We start from the raw sequence: 21,673 nt of genomic DNA on the forward strand, positions 1-21,673 counted from the left end.
AGTCTAAAAACTCTTGAAAACGAGTAAAACTAAAGAGAATGGACACAGTGAAACCCACTACCTTCCCCTTTCTTCGTAAGTCAGTGCTTCAGATGCCCACAACATTAAGGGTGTAAGTGACGTACAAGTGGACCCCCACCCCCACCCCGAGGCAGTGGTCCTGGCGCTGGACCCGCTTTGATGAATGCTTAACTGTCTCATTCACCAGCTGGCATGAAACAAACAAACAACTGGACAAGAGTTTCTAAATGTGTACCAAACATGGAGGTCGAGGAACCCTGAGAGTGTGTTTTGGTGTTTATGGAGGAGGATATGGTCTGGGAGATGCTATTCCGGCAAGATAAACCCGGATGCAAGGCTGAAAGGGAGCAGAACCCCAGCCAGACCCGTCACGTGGGACCGTCTGTCCGCGTCCCTGACTTTTCATCAGGAGAAGATTGATTCTGGAAAGATAAACGAACCTCTCCGAGCACCCCCACTCAGTCGGAAACTCAGCTGGGCCTAACATCCAGGATGCCCGGCTCTCAGTGCCAGGCTCCTCCCTCTCCTGCCGCTCACTCCCTCCAGGGGCGACGCTGAGCCCAGAATCAACAGCACAGAGTGCTCATGAATCTCATTATGAATTATGAGTACTTGAATATAAATCAGGTAATATGTACCATCTCATATGGAGTAAATGTGTGGTTTCAATGAGGATTTATGGGCAATAAAGAGGGAAGTGTCTGGAATAGTGAATATTCCAGGCCAGGTAGCAATGATTATGTCTGTTTTGAGACAGATGGGGGAGCAAACTCACTAGACTGAGTTCTTTGTATTCTGACTGCATTCCCCTCAATAGTTTTTGCCGTCACAATAGTAAAATCCACTGTGAGTTGGTGCCCTGGCAAGAGAGTGGGCTGATCATTGTGGCGTGAAATGTTTGGTTTCTATGAGTTATTACATTTCTCATTGAAAATTGACATTTTTCAAAATTGACAAGTTTTCATTGAAAATGGACATTTGTCACTGACAATGGCGAATCTGTCATCATGTTTTTCAACGGGCTTTTTACGTAGGTCGTGATTCAGGACACTGTGACAAAAATTAAGGCAAGGGTGCCATGAGTATCTCCGTCCCCGTGGACAGTCACAGTTCATGTCATCAGTTAGCAGTCTGGCGTCCTGGGCTCATGCCTGAGTCTTGCGAGGTTAGTCGATGTGAGTCCGTAACTGAGAGATGAAGTAACTCCTGACATGCTCAGAAGCAGCAGTCGGGGTGTGTCCCGCTGAGACCCGCATTCTGACAACGACTGGTGCTTTTGCTGGTTCTCTTGGGAGGCAGCGTCCGATGTGTGGTGACCAAGCTCGCCCACTTCCGGGTCACTCTGCAGGGAGGCGTGCCTGCCTCGTGACTTTCCAGGGCTTCAGTCAGCGTGTAGGTTATCCTTGGACTTGGCGGGAAGTGAAGCAGCGTTTCTTCCTCTTTATCTTCTCAAAGAATGACTGCACTCCCCTGCAAGGAACTCATTTTTTTTTCAGAATTTCTTAATTTACCCTGAAAATGGAGAGTCAACCTTTTTGACACTGATTATACCATTTGGCTTCAAATAGTTTTGAATAAGCAACATGCTTGTGTCTGGGAGCGTAACCTGCAGGAGCCAGGCTTTTACCACTCTTACCTTCCGTCAGTGACAGCTGGGGGGCGGGCCGAGCTCGAGGGCCACAGCTAAAGAGAGGTTCAATTCTGTCTTCCGTTTTGTTGTTTCTGTTGGCGGACGTGTCAAAGGAAAGACGTGCTCTCAGGCTGGGTGGTACGATGGGTATTTGCAAATCGCCATTCTTTAATTTATGCGGGTCTATTATGTGGGTTTTGTATACATTAAATGTTTTATTAGTTTCTTTTTAACAAGCAGCTGACTTGCTTTTCTTGAGCATGGCCCTGTTTGTCAAGCCATGCGTGTAAACAGTGCCCCAGTCCCAGCAGGAAAGCGCGATCCGTGGCACCTGCAGTGTCTGGCTCGTGAGCCATTGGTTTGATATATTTATGAAACTCAGTAATAGACATCTTTTGATGTAGGACGAAAGAGGTTAGCCTGCATCACGGCAAGTGTGCAGTTCTCAAAATATTTATAAACGAGAGGGTGTCAGGTCTGCTGCCTGGCAGTGCAGGGAAGAGAATCCGGACCACGTTGCTGTGAGCATCCAGGCGGTGAGCCGACAGCTGATCTCGCCCCAGCGTCAGTGAGCGGGAAGCGCGCGCTGCAGTCAGCCTGACGCACCACCACCAACAGCCCTGTGGTGGGGAAAGGGGGCCTGAGGCGGGTGCCTGGCTGCGTAACTCCACCCCAGGACGCCACCCCCTCTGTGGCACTCCATGCACTTCGCCGTAAGACGGTGCCGAAATGACAGTCTGCTTCTAAATCGTTAGCCTAGTGCCTGGCACAGAGCGAGGGCTCAGCAAAGGTTAGTAGTGCCGTTAGGAGTTGTTTGTTGAAACACTGCTGTGCTCTATTATAGATATACGTATATATGCATATATATATATAAATATAATGACATGATATATTATATATTATGGGGAACAGCTGAGTCATATTAAACACATGGCGATTTTAGAGACCCCTGTACGAAATGCCACTGCACTCGACAAGGTTAGAACACGCGAGTCATCAGAATGTGTGTCACCTGGAGCAGCCAAAGGCTGGACGTTTAGGGAAGGAGGAGAGTGACGGAGCATCACCAAGAGACACTGGGCTGGACCGCCGAGGACGTCAGGGTGTGGATCAGCAGGAGAGAGAGCAGGATGGCTGATGACGGCGCAGCTGGATTGCACGCCTGCCTACTCTGTCTTCAGATCTGTGGCTCTGAGTCAGCAGAGACTGGAAAACTCTGGTCCAGGTCACGTATCCTGAGGGCCAGGAGGACGGCAGGCGCGTCCACGTGACCCACGGGTTTTCCCCTCTGGCTGCTTCTGAAGCCTGGAACGTTTTATAATTAGATGGCAGTTTACACCAAGAGCAGAAAAGCACTGAAGGGCTATTGTTCCTTCAAGATTTACAGCCCAGGTTCATAGGCCTCAGTGTTAAACCTCCAGAGTCCTCCCATTTCTGATAAAATTCTTACACAAAGATGTCGCAGGAATTCAACAAGGTTACGTCTGACGGTGTAAAAACAGGACGTCAGGCGCAGCAACAGAAGTGAGTGAGAGACATCAAGGAAATCCTTGAACAAAAGCACCCGGATGCTGGCTGGAACCCCCCAGCCTCTCAGGCATGACGGATTCTGCGTTCGAGTGACCGCGCCCATGAGCCGGGCAAGTGCAGGCGGTCTAGGTTAGGATTTGCTTCTGTGCTTCTTGGATTTCTAGAGAGGAGCGCTCTCATGCCCACAGCCCTTAGGGAGTGCTGGGCCCCTCCTGCAATGTCACTCGCACACGGAATTATCTCTGAGCGTCTCCTCGGGGTGAGGCGTCCCTGGAATGGAGGTGCCGTGCCGTTGAAGGGAAGACCTGGCTGTCTGAGCAGATTTTAGCACCAAGAGGTTCAGGGAGGACGCGCTCATAAACTCTGGTGCAGCCTAGTGACTGGTCCTTCCCGTGGTTTTACGGGTGGCACTCGGCATTCTCCAGGTGCTGCAGCTCGTGGGCTGAGCTGAGTCTCTTCCATCTGCTTCTTTGACCTTAGAACACAGAGGCCTCCCACACCCAGTTCAGGGGAGACTTCCATGGAAGGGGGTGGCTTCAGACTTTCCCTAAGCCGTGCGTTTCCCTTTTTACGCTGCTTCCTGCAGACATTTTTCCTGTATCGCTCTGGCAGCTTTGTTGTATTTGTGTCTGCGCTTTTGTGTTGTTTCAGGAAAAAGAGATTTAAGTACCTGTATCTCTGTACAAGTGACTGTGAGCCATTTAATTAAGCTAAATCAAAACTGAATTTCATGTTGAAAGAGAAGTGGGGGCGCGTCTGTGGCGTCCCCCCGGGATGTAACGGGCAGTTTCCGGGAAACCCAGCTGAGTTCCCCGCTGGGCTCCCGTCCCAGGCGGGGGCTGGCGGGGCCTTACCCCGACGCCCTGGCTGCGCTGGGTGGGACGGACTTCGGTTACAAGAGCCGTGAACTACGTGTTCCACCGCTGCAAAAATCTGAACGTTCATGTTACCTTGTGGTTTAGAAAAAAGTCCTGGGTATCGTCATAACACTTAATGTATAATTTTAAAAGCAAACATTTAAGAATCCCTGCGGTGAAAATTATAGCACAAAATCCAATGTATAGAATTCACTGATAACCTGAAAAATAAAATATATCTTGAAATTCTTCTCCCACCCCCTACTCCTGAAACATGGCTGGTTATTGCTTTTGGTTCAACAGAATGTGCCTGGTAGCGTCTCTTTACCTAGAGGAGTATCTCTTCTACTAAGTTTGTGCCTTTAGAGCAATCGAAGCCCGGAAGTCTGAGCATTTAAGGCTCCCGCACAGGCGGTCGGGGCTGTGAGGTGGCTGGTGGGTTCCTGGAACACTGCTCACAGCCCGCTCCGACTCGCTGTGCTGCTCAGCGGTCACACGCCACTGGGCTTCCCTGGCTCCAGGCCCTTCTGTCCACTCAGACACTTACACCTAAAGACGCAGGCACGCTGCTCCCGTGCTCGCATGCTCTCTCCAGCGGCTTTCCATGAAAGAAAGAGTAAGTTACCGGCACGTGTGGGCCCCTGCAGCCTCACCCCTTCTTAGCGCTCTTACCCTCTGCCAACAATTTCTAAACGAGGCACGTGCGTTCTGGTGGCAGAGTCCCTGTGCCCACAGTGAACATTCTCCTGCTGTTTTCAAAATCTGTTCGGTTTCAAAACGCGCCCCGGATGTAGCCAGACACGGCCTGCCCCGCACGACCAGCCCCGACACCTTCCTCTACGCGCCTGCGGTCTGGGGTGGCCAGCTGCGGGGGCGCCCCGCGTGCAGCTGTGTGTTTCCACCCATCTTTCTCCCACGATGGTCATACCCTTAATGTCAGAAGCAAGAGTTTATTGGTGCATTTTTCACCGTGAAGTTCAAGACGGCTCAGAATGTGGCGAGGGCACGAATTCATTTCTTTCGTAGACTTTGCGTACTCCAGAAGCCTAAACGGTTCTAGGAGGGAGGGTGAAACTGCGTCTCACGGACTGGAATGTGGAAGTTGGGCCTCAGAGCACAGGGCTGGACACAGGCCCCCTGCGGTCTCTGAGAAGCTGCGGCAGGTGAAGGGCCCCAGCGCGGCCTTTCTCAGCAACCCAGTAGCTTACGGATGAGCGGTTCCTCGGGCTGCCGGGTCATTGTCCCAGGCAGGATCCTTTATACACAAATTACATAAATATCCTTTAACACTGAAAAAAACTAACTCAAACAGAACAAAAGACAATAGCAAACTGGACTTTGCTTTTCACTAACTCTGAGCTTAAAATTGAGAGGAGACTGTCGCCTGTGGCTTTGATGATGCTGACGTTCACTCCTCTGAAAGGTTTCTTTAGGGTTGGGAACCAGACGGGACGCTCATCTTCCCCACTTGCGTTCAGCGTAGGAGCGGACATCCCAGCCGGAGACAGAAAGCAAGAAAAAGACATAAAAGACACCCACACTGGAACCGAAGAAGTAAACCCATCTGTTTGCCGGGGATACAATCTTACATACAAAGACTCCACCCAAAAGCGGCTAGAACTAATGACTGAATTCAGTAAAGTTGCAGGACACAAAATTTACATACAAAACCCGTCGTGTTTCTGGATCCCAGCAGTGGGAGGGCATCGCGGCGTGTGTGTTACACCCGAACTCTTCAAACTCTGCGTGTTAAACACGTACAGCCTTTTGAATATTAATTATATCTCAATATGGTTGAGAAATGTAAAAAAATAAACAAATAAAAGGGTAATTTTAGTAACTCCGTGGCTGAGTCATGACACAAAGAATAAAAATGGATTCTATCCAGAGAAACAAGAGGCAGCTGTGCTAGAGGGAGGGCACCAGGAGCGACCTCAGCGTCAGACGTGCGCTCCAGCCGCAGGGACAGTCACCGCTCCTTCCGCAGCCCCTGCAGTGCGGCTCGTGTCCACGTCGGGGGGACAGCAAGGAGAAGGCAGAGCTGCAGGAACAAGGAAAAGACCGTGGTTCCCAGGGGTTGGGGGGAGGGAGGGGGAGGGAGGGATGTGTAGACGGAGCACAGGGGACGTTTAGGGCAATGAAAGTACTCTGTGTGACACTACAGTGGTGGCTGCACGTCATTCTGCCCTTGTCAAAGCCCATAGAACGCACAGCATCAAGAGTGGCCCCTCACGTAAACTGTGGCTTTGGTCGATCACAATGTGCCCATGTCGGTTCATCGATTGCACCGAACAGGCCCCACGGATGAGGGGGCTGAGGGAGGGGAGGACACACGTGTGGGTGGGGAGGGCTCTGTGCGAACTCTCTGTATTTTCTGCTCAATTCTGCTGTGAACCTCAAACTACTCTAAAAAAATAAAGTCTATTAAAAATTTAAAAAAAAAAATGAAGAGACAATAGGGATGAAGACGTGACCGAGAGCAGCCGTGACTGGAGCTGTGGCCGTGGGCTCCAGGCGGCTCCCTCCAAGCCGAGGGTGCGCTACGGTTAGTGAGCCGCCGCCCGAGCTCAGTGCCAGGTGGGAGCAGGTGACAGCGGGGGCGGCAGAGAGGAGCTGAGGGGCGATCCTGCGCAGCTGCCGCCCTGGACCAGCACTCAGTCAGTGAGGGGCTCCAGACGGCTGAGCGAGGAAAGCCTCTTCCAGCAGACAGACCCGCGTCGGTGGTAGAGTCTGTAAGCCGTCTGAAATGTGTACCCACTTCTCGTCTGACTCAGCTGTGCGGAGGGTGACCTTGACGGTGACGCTCAGCCTTCAGGACCGCAGGTGCGTCCTTTCCAAAGGCAGAAGCAGTCGTAAGGGCTCTCCCTCTTAAGGCCCGTGTGTTCATCGTCCCTGGCGTGAGAGGCGCCCTTGTTTGCGCGGCTGGTCCTCGGGACTGCCCGTTGCTTATTCGTGTAAATATTGATGAGTGAGGAAGTGGGTCTGGATTCCAGCTCTTTTTAACGGGGCAAGACGAGTGAGCAAGGGCTGAAGAGAAGTGTGTTCGTGATTTATCTCAAGAGGAAAAGCTTCCTGCTCCGACTTATCTCATGCCTCACAGAGCGTCTGTGCGTCTCCGGAAATGAAGCCACAGCCATTCCAGTTAGTCTTTGCCCAGTGGGCAGTGAAATGACAGGAGCATCGAGCAGTCGTGTCTGAAAATCCCAGCCTCGTAGACGCTTGAAAACGTTAAAAGGAAAAATGCTAAGAAGTTAGAGAGAAGCAGGAAGGAGGTCCTGAGAATTTTGCAGTATGTCGTAAATATTCAAGCAGTTTTTCTTATCGCCCCGCTCAATTCCTAGCGCGGGTGAAAGGAGGTGGAATTAACTGGGTGAAAATCTAAAGCAAGGGAACCGTTTCTGGAGGCGTCGCTGGAGTAGCGGGGTGGGTGTGCCGACCCCGCTCAGTCACTGGCCGCCACGGAGATGAACCCGCGGCAGTCACGGGGCCGTCACATGCTTGGGGGCAGGTGGGGCTCGTGACTCCCATCCCTGACCTTTCATCTCTGGAGAGAGCTATGGAGCCCAGACCTTGCCTGGATGAGAAAACGACTGCAAAGCCACGCTCAGTGTGGTTGCTGTGTCTCGCTGACTCACGCACCCGTCACGTCCTTTCAAACAATTGAATTCTCATCCCCACCCTCCCTAGATATAAACTAGCAAAAACCAAAAAACCAAAGAAACAAAACAAGACAAAAAACAAGCACGGACGCAAACGAGCGGATCGAAGCTCTCTGAGCTTCCCGGCCAACCAAGCTGCGCTCCGGTGCCAACCACGGAAGGACACGGAAGGGAAGGGCAGGACGGGAAAGGCTGGGACCCCAGGAAGGACGGGGTCCTTGGAGAAGAGATTGGATGAGGACAGTTGGGAAAGGGGACAGTATAAGAGCCTGTAGAGGGACACTTGAGCCTCAGGTGTCGGTGGGACAGAGACAGCCCTGCCCGAGTAGCAGTGGCGACCTCGTATCCGCTGGAGGAAAGTTTGCAAAGCCTGGATTAAATTTCTCCCTGAATCTCATTCCAAAATTCTCTAATTTGAGTTGGGAACCGATAAATCAGTCTGTGGAAACAGACTCCTCCCAGGTAACCTGTATTTTAATTACAGCCTTCTGGAAACCCCGAGACTGTCCACTGTGGTGCTTTTGATGGTAGGCGTTAATTCCTGGTCTGGAGGATTTTTAAACAGCCGCTTATTTTTGTGTCCCTACGGATCCAGGTCCTGTCCGTGCCTGCCAACACTTTGGGTGCATGGGGCTTGAATGAGGGACCGAAGGCCCTTGTCAGTTTCGTTCACCTGCATTTTCTCTTAAAACAGTGGGGATGACGCCACAGCGAATACCCTGGAAAATCAAGAGTCCAGCCTGAGTCGACTTCTTTCATTCTCACTTCATGAAAAGAACAAAGAGAACTCCTCATGGGCTGACTGTCATCCAGCCAGCTGTGCAGCCCCCGCTGCGGGCGGTTCACTTGCCCGCAGGTGTCTGACGGGGGAGGTGCGGACACGCTCCTGAAACCACTCTTTCCTCCCCCCAGTTGCTGCTTCCTCGCTGGTGCCGTTGCAGCTCCGCTACATTGTGACAAAACCAGACGTTTTCCCTTTAGCGTGTGCCCCACCGTCCCCCAGCTCAGCGGGCTAAAGCGGGCCCTTCCGTGGTGTCCCAGCCCTGCACCACCACGCAGGGGGAGAGGCCGGGAGACGGCCTCTTCTCAGGAGCAGCGCCGTCACGCGGCCCTCGGCCTGGAGCGCATCTCTGTCCGTACAAAGGACATTTTTTACAAAAGCAACGAGCCAGGGGTTCACGCTTCTGTATAATGAACAACTTAAATAATCTGTATGATTCCAATAAAATCACCCACTTATCACAAAATGAACCCGGACAGCCAATGCGTACATTTCTTAAGAGAATTATCAAGTTTTAAATTGTATTTGTTAATCCTAGGACAGCGCTGAACATGTGGGTCCGTGGTGCATAATGCTGTTTTATTATACTGGTTATTGTTTAAAGTTATCATGGGATTTCACTGGAGTAATGAAAGCAGAAATATTTCCGGCAGCATTAATCAGGACATATGCTAACCACCCGTGGTTTGGGAGACAGTTTTCGTCTCAGGGTCTTTCGCAGGCGCCCAAACAGCGGCTGCTCTCTTACTCTGGTGGGTGTGAAGCAGCGAAGAGTCACTCGATCGCTTGGCGTTTAGCCCGGGCACTGATGCGCTCGCGTTCTAGCATACGGAGCAGTCCAGCGTCCGTTCTCAAATTATGCTTTTTCTCTGTGTGCGTATTTGTCTAGACAAAGAAAAATGAATGCACTGAGGGCTGAATGTAAACGTCTGGTTTGCCTGTCAGCTTTATTCCGTGGGCTAAGTGCAACCCCTCTGTCTTTCTGCCCTGAGTCTTGTATTAGGAGTCACTCTCTCCTGTCTCATCACCTCGTGTTTTTCAGCAAACATCCGGGCAGCCGCCTCCTTCCCCCGGTTGCTTTTCTGCTCTTGTGCTTGGTTTTCAACCGCATCAGAGCCTCTGTCTTATGGGACTGAGCACAACATACCTACTCAGAAGTTTGACCTAGACCAGACCTGGCAAAAAGTTTGAGTCAACTCTGGAACGCCAAGCTTCAGGCCACTAGATCGCCGTTAAAAGTGCGAAACTGCAGACTTCCTGTGGTGTCAGAGCTCTAACTGGACTCCTAAGGACATACGGGTGTCATCACCTTATGAAAAATAGAATCAGTTCAACACACTTACAGAAACTACATAACATGCCCATGTAACCTGTCAGGTGTTACGCCGGTGAACATAGTAAGAGGTTGCTAAACTGACTGCAGTAAATATTTTACGTAAATATTTGTATAACTACGCACCTCTTTTGGACCTACATTACCTTGTACACCTGTCCCCCAAGGTATTCTGACAAAATTCCTCTGTTTCTTCCTCCATCGCGTTCCATCCTCCGTGACCTTGATCTGTAACTGTAAAGTGCTCTTACTTTCCTCTCGCGTCCTCTCCCTTTCTCCTCTGCGTGTGCCTTCACCACGGCTCCGCCAGCTTTCAGATGTAGACAGAAACACGGGCCGCACTTCTGTGCCTTTGAGGGTTATTTGAATGAAGAAACACATGAGCAGTCTTTCTCCACATCTCACTCTCCACCCAGGCAGACACGTTTCCCCACGATCACAGAGACCTACACAAAGCCAATTCGCACGAAAGAATAAGGATGATTTAGCCACTGAGGCTGAGCGCTGGCAATGCTGTGCAGGAAACCGTGCCCGGAGAGGAGGGGAGCCCCCCACTGGACCGAAGCACGCCTGCTAACTACTGCTCCCTTCAGACAGCCATCCAGAAAGGAGGGTCTGAGGGTGGTGCCTGGAAGTGTTATTGTGTTTGGCTTTGGTTTGGGTACTTGATGATCAAGAAAAGTTTTTATCATAATGACAGTATTTTAGAGCAGAGGGAAAGTAGCTCTGAATTTTAAACACCCCCAAATCCAGGACAAGTTGTGAGAAAATGAAGGAAAGACTCTCTGTTCACTCAGCTGTTGAAAATTAAATCGAAGAAGATAATTTTAAGTCTCTTCTCTCAAATTTGTGTCACACACTGTTGCTTCCTCATACTTTCCCCCAGATGAGGTTGTTTCATGTACTAATATGATCTCTGATTCTTGAGACATTCTAGAAGGGCAGGGCATCTGAGCAATCCAAGGAGAACGTTTCACTGTGGTCAGTCAAACTCTAAGCAAGACACACAAATAGTCAGAACTGTCCATATTGGGAGCCTTAACTGTGGCTTTAAAATCTTTAATACAGTGATGAAAATCTTTGACAAAAAAATACCAGATCCAAAAATTTAACCAATACACAGAGGCCACCTTTTAAATTCTCTCATATCATCTAAATTTTGTTTTGTTTCATATTTAATATGGAAAAGGAGTTGAATAATGTGGGCTGAACGACGAGAAATGTTTGCAGGGTAAGGAAAAAAAGTGGATTTGCTACCAAAAATAATGCACGTAAGCTGAGGTAGAAGAGGAAAGTAAACGGAAACTTGCATGGTGGAAAAAGATCAAACTGCAAACTCAAACTGAGCAGAAGAACTGAACAAACTGAGGAAGAGGTGAGGAGTCACGGCCAACACTGGACTCGTGGTGTGGACAGTATGGGAAATGACGCCCTAGGTGAGACTGGCTCACGCGGGCAGGGCGGCACCTCCAGGAGGAGGCGCCTGTAAGTCAGTCCTTTACTGTTTCAGGATGTTCTGTCTGTGCACGAGGGAGTCCAGCTTACACGCCTTCCTAAAAACGTTTCTTCTCGCTAGAATTGCTTTTGCTGATTCATCAGCCACGTTTTCTCCGTTTCCCTGAAAGCAGTTCATATTTTCTGAAGCCCTCTTCCGTCCAAAGGCACAGGTGCCTGTGCGCTGAGAAAGGTTAGGTGGAGAGGGGCTACTGGTCCTGCCAACAAGATACTGATGGGAGCACTTGAGATGTGGACGGGAGACCTACTTCCCTGGTATTCCCGGGATAAGTTACTTCCTTGTCCTTGCTTCTGGTCTCTGGTTGGCCCCACTGCCCGCGGCTGCGTCTTAGCAGCAGAGTGGGAGGTGGTCCGCAGAACCAGCCCACAGCCCTGCTCTCGCTGTCCAAGTCTACTGGTCTGCCAGATGTGAGACCACACGGACGAGTTCCCACCTTATCTCGTCTACCTCGACTTCTGAATACAGGAAGTTTAGATCCTTCTTTGTGAAATTCTGAGCAGAACTATTTATGGTCATTCTGGCCTCATTAACATATTGATCCCGCTTATGGGTTCAGCTTGTTTTTGAGGAGAAGCATTGGCCAGGTCTTCCATTCAGCGATCAAAATATACTTTTGGAGAAAAAATCCTTATAATCTCATAAAGACACATATTAGTCAACCCAGTGTTCTTTTAGTAACCGTTTTAAGTTCCATATTAACTGACATTCCAATAAGGCAGGCCATAAAGCTTTAATTTTCTGCGTCAGCATCACACTGACTTTTCATATACAAGATTTATGTAGAAACACTTGTTCTGTAGAATATATTTGTAATTACATCCTAAAAAAACACATTGATGGCACCTTCACTGTAGAATTAACGATACGACAATGCTTATTATTGACTTGTATAATGAGCAATGTAATAAGCATTATTGATTTTCCCATTACATTCCAAATAAAAATGTTCCTCCAATAAGAGAAAGTCCGTTTAATGAACGACGGGTGATGACTTCAGCTGAATCCTCTGTGTTTTCACCTGCGTCTTCTGTTAGCTTCTGGAGACGCTAAATGCTGCAGGCAATCAGAAGAGTGATTTGAAATTAGGCTCGAAGAACTGACCAAAGTAGTGTTACCTGCTGAGGGAGTTTGGAAATTTCTTCTTCTTACCAGAAATACTCGCAAGCGGAGTAAATTGACAACGGTGAAGGATGGTTATCATAAAATTGGGAGTGTATTGTGTTAAACGGTGACCTCCAGTAGGTTATACCCACATCCGAATATCCAGACCCTAGGAATGCGATCTTATTTAGAAGAGGGTCTTTGCAGGTATAATTAAGATCAGGAGCTCAAGGTGAGGTCATCCTGGATTCCCCAAGTGGCCCTAAATCCAATGACAAGTGTCTTTATAAGACAGAAGAGGGGACAATCCAGACACACACAGAGGAGGAGCACAGGTGGCCGTGGAGGTGGCAGGTGGAGAGATGCACCCAAGGCTGGGGTTGCTCGGGGTCGCCAGAGGCTGGAAGAGGCAAAAAAGGGCCTTTTTTTTTTTTTTTTTTTTTTTTCCGCCTCTAGAGCCTCCAGGAGGGGTGCAGCCCTGAAGACAACTGGCGTCAGACCCTTGGTCTCCAACCTTATGGCAGAACACGCTCCTATGGCTTCATGCCACCCAGGGTGCAGGAACTTGCTCCAACAGCCTCAGGTCGCTAATACAAACAATGGTTCCGGTAAGTTGCAATGGCCGGTGAGAGAGAAGGAGCCTCTGGGGAGCCAGTAGAGGCTTCCAAGACGCCTTTGCATGCTCTTGAATTCCCTGAGGTCTGTGTGGGTCTTGCGGAAAAAATACAAGTTAAAAAAAAAAACGTTGATTTTGCCTTGGGAGACGTAATTCAGAAGCTGCACTAGCAGGATTGAGCAGGGGCGCAGAAACCTGGCACCAGCGTGGCAGGAGGAAGGGTGCTGGGCTTAGTCTTGTAAGTTCTTGCCGGGAAAACTCAGACTCGCTCTTCCTCTCGGAAGCCCGGCCCAGCAAGCCAAGTACAAACCAAGAGCTTGCTTGCCGAGTGTGGAATCCGAACACAGGAGATGGGTCAGCAAATCTGATTATTTAATGACAGCCAAGACACACAGCCCAAAACACCTGTTCAACTATAGAGATTTTTATTGCCAATAAGATTAGAATGATAGAGATTTGTTTTTTAAAAGATTTCCTCTTTTGATATCGCTAGAAATACTTGCTCCTGGGCTTGGCTTGGTTGGTCGGTTGGTTCTAAACTTTTCCCCGGTGCAAGCGCGAAGCTCCCTTCGGCGGACACCTCCTCTCTCTGAACAGTGCTTAGCTTAGTCAGACCCCTGACTGATCTGCTGGTCTGATGGACTATTCAGAATCTTAAAGTGAACTTACTTGTTTTTTTTTTTCTTTTCTAACCCACGCAGAGTTAATTTTCGAGCGTCCTTTCCAGAGGACATTTTTTCCTCTTCTTACCCAGTTCTTCGGGCACCCCGCCCTAAACGCTTGTCGGTTAACAGGCTGGATTTTCTGCCTGCAAAGGTGCCACAATGCCTATGACATTACGTTTATCTCTACCCATCCCTAATCCAAGTCCAAAGTCACAAAATTTTGTAGATAAAGTTAAATTGGATAGGAAAGGGAGCTGACCTTCAGATAAAGCCGTTTGAAAGGATTTAAAAGATGTGACAAAATAAGAAAAATAAAAATGTAAGTCTGCTCCAGGAGGACAGCTGATAAGTGGCCAGAAAAGCAACTTCTTTCTCTAAAATGATTGTCTTTGTCATCCAGGGAAAAATAACCACGCATTAAGCCAAATATGTGCTCTGCACGCTTCCCCCTTTGAAAGAGGAGCTGTTTTCAGCCGCAGAAACACGACCGCAGCTGGAACACAGCTCACGTCACTCACGACAGACGTTTAAAGGCTTATTCGTAAAAGGCCAAATATTACACACGTGATAAAAACTGAAAATTAAGTTTTTGTTTTCAAAGAACTTCTTTGGCTGCCATATTTACTACATTCTGGTTCAGTCATTATTCCGAATTTACCATATAAAAGGCTTTCAATTACAGCTTTGGGATGCAGTGACAACGGAGCCTGCATACAAATTGAAAACCCTAACTTCCTCTGTTTGAATGCCTTTTGCTGATGAAAATGTAATTCTTATTTTTAGATTTTAGACGATGGAAATTGTAGCCAGAAAAAATCACTAGACCGTGTTTGCTGTTCCACTTAAATTAAACGATACCTTATTTATTCCTCAAGTAAATTGGTTTTCACAAGTACCTACTAGCATATCAGATACACACCCTTTTCCCTCTCCCCTACATACAATCTATTTTTGGCGACATTTTTGCTCAGTGGTTAGGCACAGGCCACAGAGATGAGCTCAGTTATTAAACAGCAATGAGTTAATTCAGGATCGCCTTAGAAGGTAGTCATAGATTTTTTTTTTCTCCTTATGGATTAGGAGCCCAGACAAGACGGCCTAGATTTCCTGAAAATGCAATTTTTTTCTGAAGCCTAGGCTCAAATTCTCCATATTTTATATATATATGTGTGTATATATATATATATATATATATATATATAACCTTTTTGTTTTGTTTTTATTGAAGTACAGCCAGTTTACAACGTTGTGTTAATTTCGGGTGTGCAGCGTACACAGCCTTTATTGAGGTACAGTTGATGTGCAAACCCTGGCAGCCATTTAATGTGCACCTCGTGATGAGTTTGGACACACGCGTACTCCTGTGACACCACAGTCATAGTCAAGGTACTGAATATATCCATCACCTCCAAAAGTTGCCCTGTGTTCTTTTGAGATGTGTGTGTGTGTGTGTGTGTGTGTGTGTGTGTGTGTATTTTGTGATAAGAACACTTAACATGAGACCAGTCCTTTTACCATATTTTCAAGTGCACCGGGCAGTACTGGTAACTGCCAGCACCGTGCTGTGCAGCAAATCTCTAGAACTTGCTCCTTGTGCATAACAGGAACTTTATGCCCTTTGAATAACAGCTTTCCATTCCCCCCAACCCCAGCCCCTGGCAAAAAGCAACGCATGGATTAAGAGAAAATATTTGCAAACCGTCTATCAGATAAGGAGGTAATTTCCTGGGCCACCTTAAACAGTTTAATTCAAGCAAATATGGAAACCTTGCCTGTCACACCGGTAGACAGGTGTGGACAGGTGTAGACAGGTATGGACAGGCGTGGACAGAAGCATGCACCCAGGACTTCCTTCCTATCCAACTGGAAAGAGGAGGCATCAGACGGCCTGCAGTCATCAGAACACCCGTGGTCCCCCCGTCGACGTGGAAGCTGGGTGCTAGGACACAGGGAGCAGGTGAATGGTCATTTTTCAGGAGGGCAAAATACATTGCATTTTGATCTTCTGTGATCACAGCGGTGCAGATAATAACCAAAGAGAAGTTAAACCAATATGCAGTTCCAGTATACCCTTTGACAGAAAATGTATCTTAGAAAAAGTGCTTTTCCTAAAGAAGCAAAATCTTAAAAGTTACATTCTTAATATAGACGCCAGAAGTGGATTTTCTAAAAGGCTCCGAAGATGGTCTCTTATGCTGCAATTTCTTCAGAAACAGAGGATTAAATATCGACGCCCAATCAATGGATAAAGCACCTAAGGTGACAGGCGAAGTGATTTTCAGTCGCGCTCTAGACAGCAGCACGAAGTCCTCCTCCTGCTTCCCCAGTCGCCTCTAACCGCGGCATTTGCTAAAAACGGTTTCATTCTGCAGTTTAGTGGAAAATCAAATATTTGATTCAGCTCTTAGAATGTCCTCCTTGAAAGCACTGGACTTTTCCATCATTAAAGATAAAACCCCGCTTGCCTGCAGGGTCTGCTTTGTGGGAGTGACCCCCAGCGCCCGCCGCGCGCCGTGACCCCGAGCACGGCCGCGAACAGCAGAGGCCCGCGCCGGCAGTGAGCAGTGGGGCCGCGTCCTCGCGGGGAGCACGCGCGGTAGAAGCGTAAGCGCACCTCTCGGCTCTCGAGGCGATCGTTTGACAACAGGCTCTGCGACAGGAAGTCGGTTCTCCATCATTTCTGTGCTTCCAGACCCACAGGGATTCTGAAAATGATGTGTGTGTGTGTGGGGGGGGTGGATTATGAGCTGTGCCCCAGACCCCGACCTTGACTGCCATTAAGCTGCACAGTCATCTGTATGAAAACAGAAGCCTTGTGGATTATACCCTAGAGCGAGCCCTTGGTTGTCGCGTCAGGTAAGTGAAAACTGACTTCTGGCATCAGCTGTATCCAGAAGGCGTCGACATGACACAGCAGCAATGAGGGCGATAAAGCGCTTCGTGTTGAAAGCAAGCAAAGGGGATTCCTTTCGTGTGTGTATTTGTTGGGGGAGGGTCAGCTTATGGCCCCCAAACCAGATTTAATCCCTCCAGTAAATGATCTATGTGTGACCTTTACTGAAAATTCCGACAGAAGGTATGTATTTTGGTGGGTGAGGGTGGTTGGTAGCCCTGGGTGTTGAGACGGCAGAAGAACCCGCTCCTAAAACCAGCCGGGTGAGTGAGGCAGACCGAGGTCGCGCGGCCTCACATCCCCATCGCCCCCGGCCCGCTGCAGTCAGACCGCGCTCCCGGCCTCTCCCTGCTGCCACCACAGACCTGTCACCTGTCATCACACACGTGGTCTCCCGCCCAGACGTCCCCGCCCCACCACCCTCCTCTCTGCTAACTTCTCTTTAAAGTCTGTACGTTTTTAGAGCAGTTTTAAGTTCACAGCAAAATTGAGAGCAGGTACACAAATTTGTGCCCCACCCCACACGTACAGCCCCCCACTATCGGTGACCCCCACCAGAAAAAAAAACTTAGCAAACGGGGCAGCTCCACGGGCACTCAGGCGCAGGTGCCACGTCCGTGTGTGATGAAAAAAGGTCCGGGCGCCGCAGGGGTGGTGGTGATGAATGTGAAAAGCGTTTTTACAGGCTCCTGAATCCAGGACCTAATTTCCTTCTGCATGAAAACACAAAGGAGTTTGGCCTGGTTTTAATAAGCTTTCCAGGAAGGCAATTTCCAGGAAGTGCGAACCGAAGGAGAAAAGTGCTCTGGGCGTTTCTTTATTCAGAACATTGCAGGAGCTGCTTTCCGTCATGGAAAATCGCACCCGCCGGCCTCCGTGCTCCCGGTGGCCAGGCCACGGGTAAAACCCAGCTGCGTCCTCAGCGTTTGTAGCGCGGCTTCCGCGGTCGCGCTGCCTGGGGGTCGCGGCTCCTGAACGCTTCACTGCGAGGGCAAGGCTGTTAGACACTTAGGCGTTCACCACCGAAAACGTATTTTTACTGTGAAAGACAAAAGCGAAGTCATCCCCCATCAGTGGGACCTTTGTTATGGGCCATGAACCCACGTCCACCCACCGTCACCCAGAGTCCACCGCTGACATCAGGGTTCACTCCAGGTGTCACACGTTCTGTGGTTGGGCAGCTGTATAAAGACACGTATCCCACTGGTGACCTCCCCCAGGACACTTCCTGCCTCTGCCCGGCCCGCAGCGGGCTTCTCCGTTTACCGCTGTCACTGTCAAGATGTCACTGTGGGGTCACTAAAGGGAGCATTAGACTACACAGTTAGACTGTCTTGTCTTGTGTTTTTGTTCTGTTTTGTTTTTTAATTTATATTTTACAATTTTCAGGGCGACACTCCATTTACAGTTACAACAGAACGTGGGCTGTGCGCCCCGTGTCGTGCAGCACACGGGGAATCCACACCGGGAATTTCTAGGGGTGTGCACTGCACATGGTGCAGTTAGGGACCTACTGTCTGGAACACAGCCAGTATTAAATAGTGAGAAGAATCATGATTGTGATTACATTATTGCAATTTATTGCTTTTCTCCTTATTTAGAATATAGAGCCTGGCACAGACACAGGATAAGCATTTGAGGCTTTGTAATTATTAATATTAATATAAAAACATAAACGTATTTTATTAATGTGAAGCTGAGTTTCAGTTTCAATATTGTATGTCACAAACAACAATAAAAATAAGAGACATTTTTATTTAAATCAGAAATAGGGCAAAGTATATAGGTAATTATATTTCACTCAAAATCCTCAATGGCTTTTATTTTGAAGCTTGACAACATAATTACGCATTTCTTCTGCAATAATAAGACATAGTCATCAAGGAAATACAGAAGAAAGAGGAATTTCAGAGTCAGATATTTCATAAGCTATAATAAGTTTTAAAGAAGAATTCATTCAAGGACAGGCATATCAATGGAGGGGAACAGAAATCCTAAAAATAGGCCCATTTAAAAGGACATTCGATAAATGATGAGTGAAAGTGCCAGTAATTTAAGATGTTTCGTTAATGAATGAAGGGCACTATGATTATTGCTTCATACTTGGAAAAAACTTGACTAGATGATTGTTTTCATGCAATAGGTGAACATAAGTTATTGATGAACAAAATATATAACTATAAAAAGAAAACATGAAATAGATAATTGTATATTTAAATTGTAATATTTTTGAATGTGGTAGAAAAATTTAAATGTCAAAACCCTTAAAAGAGGATCACTATGTAAAAAACACTTCTGGGTATAAAAAAATGACGTTAAAGGATGTATCAGAGTGGGCCGTGGGCACGAGTTTATTTTAATATATACGGATAGATAAATTCAAAAATAAACACAGGTAAGATTATATACTTAGGCTTAACGCACAAGCATTTCCCAGCTCTGCCCACCGGGGGGCCTGGAAGCCAGGGCCCCGCGGGAGCAATGAGCCCCCCAGGCCCGCGTCCTTGTCCTTAGGCACCGCGTTTCACCCGAGGAATCAGCACCACGAGGAGAAATGGCTGGTTCTAGGGCTGGGGCAGGAATCCCAGGCTGTCTCTCTGTGCTTTTCTTAGTGTGTCTCCTGCGCCAAGTGAGGTTCTGCGGGACTTCCCTTCCCTCCACGTTGGTTCAGAACGCGTCCCCGGGCCAACAGCTGAGGGGACCGTGGGACCCGCCTGGCTTTCTCCCTTTCACGGAAAACACTCACTCATGTGTTTCGTCCAGCATCATAGCTGTTTATCCCAGAGGGTAAGTCTGAGCCTTTCATCACCGTCGTGACCAGGGTTCAAAACCCTCACCTTTCCTAGTGGTTGAGAAAATAAAATGGGAATGCACCATGTTTTTTTTCCAAGGCAACTGGCCTTTTAAGCAAATATTCAGTAAGAAGAGAAACTGACTCAGAATTTAAACTGGTATAAAATTTCTTATTATTAAACTATCAATACGTTAATGTATTAAAATGTGCATGCGCTTCAATTCCAAAATGTTACTTTGTTATTTTTAAGGAAATGGAGATGAAAGCAAGACACCGGAGCATGGAGAGAGACAGAGACAGAGAAAAGAAGAAAGAAGGAAGGAAAGGGAAAGATTTGTTTAAAAAATCCTTTGAGACAAGGTGACCCTGAATTTAAAAAATTCAGATTTCACAGTCCTTACAAAATTTTCTGAATGTTTGCATTGGAGACACTGAGGCCAAGAATCATTCCTGCCGGAACGACCCTGGGGAATAGTTACTCCTAAAACAGAAGATGAAGACGCAAGTCGGGAAGGAGCCCCCGGATTCTGGGCGCGATGCGGGGGCGGGAGGCTGGGTCCCCGGCCCCGGGGCAGGGGCTCCGGGGAGGCCGCGGGGCCTCCTGCTGAGGTCGCGGCTAGGCGTGCCCGAGGGAGGCGCGCCGGGGCGCGGGGCGGCAGGTGCTTGTCCCGCCCCGGGGGCTCCGGAAGCTGCGCGCAGCCGCACCCCGGCTGCCGGGGGGCGGGGGGCGGGGAGGACGCGGGCGCACGCCCCCGGCCGGCGGCCTGGGCTCAGAGCGCGGCCCTGCCCCGTTCCCCGCGCGCAGCCCCGCCCCGGGAGCGCGCTCCCCCCCCCAACTCCAGGCCGCGGGCGCCCCCGAGCCCGCCCCGAGGCCGCCGCCGCCGCACCGCCGGGCGGGCCCGGGCGTGGCCGTGCGCCGATGGGGCGTTACTTTTGAGCAGACGGCGGGCGGGCTCCGACGCCGGGGCCGTTTGCTGAGCCCGCCGCAGCCGGCCCCCGGCGCTCCGAATCCGCTCGACGTGGCTGCGCGCCTGTGCCTGTGCCGCGCTCGCCCCCGGCGGGGCCCTTCCCCTGTGCTAACGGGCAGGCGCTCCTGCTGCGGACGCGGGCAACGCGCGTCCTCCTGGGGCGGCTCCGAAGGCTTCTCCTGTAGCCTTCTCTAGGCTGCCATTATGATTGCCCTGTCATATGTGCCCTGACAGTCATTTTAAATGGTTAGTTCTCTTCGTTCCAAATAGAACAGAAGCCTGTCTTACTTCTAAGTCTCCTTCTACGGCCACGGCGGGCGTATGTACACACGTGCATCAGAGAGGTCCCGAAGAAGCGTCCGTTGCAGCCCCACCGCGCGCAGCATGAGAACCCAGACAGGTGCATGCGCTCCTTCTCTTTTTAGAGTCTCTGGGTCTCACAAAAGCAGTTCATGAAAATCAAGCCAAAAATAAAAACAGCTCATTAAATCTGGTCCAGTCAGCATTTGGAAGCCTTTAATTCCTCTTGCAAAAGGTTGTTAGACCCTCAATCTTATTTACAGAAACATACAGTAAAGAACACACTAAGTGTGCTTGGAAAGTCAGGGGGGTAGACAGGAGAGTTCAGAAAACAGATGTGCACGTAGGTTAGGAAAAATCATAAAGAAATAATAAGACTTTAAGATTTATCAACAGAGAAATGCAGTTCATTTTAGCAGAGATCTGGCACAACTAATGAAAATGGATTATTCAGTACTTTAGGAAGAGGGAGGGGAATGTTGCGGCCAGCACTTCAAAACACACCACCAAACTTTCAAGACATTAGCATGCTGGCTGCTGAATGTGATATTTATACAGTGGGCATTGAAGGGAAGATCAAATTGCCTTTTTATGTAAGAAATTGGATAAAGAACAGGAATCGAGTAAATCCAAAGTGTAATTTTCTCATGAACATGAATTGATGGGACCCGCTCAGGTCAAAGATAATATGTGTCATTATACAGCTGAGGCAGGAATCTGACATTTCTTTGGCCCTGGTATAAAATTTAAAGTGACATGCTTTTATTTTCCACTGGGACAGCTGTTAACAATGCTCCGATGAGAACTGGCCCCAGCTGGCACGTTAAATGGAAATACAGGGGGATAATGACAGAGACTAGCGTACCGCTGGCCAACCAGGAATCAAATTAGGGGTAAGGAAAAGCTTTGTTTATATTTCTTTTGCTTTTAAACCTTTCCAGAGATTTGATTATATACCATTAGCATGGATATGTATGGATTAGAGCCCCCAGGAGCTACAATAGCACAT

The sequence above is a fragment of the Camelus ferus genome, chromosome 35 (genome assembly GCF_009834535.1).
Source record: "Camelus ferus isolate YT-003-E chromosome 35, BCGSAC_Cfer_1.0, whole genome shotgun sequence".
Lineage (NCBI taxonomy): Eukaryota > Metazoa > Chordata > Mammalia > Artiodactyla > Camelidae > Camelus > Camelus ferus.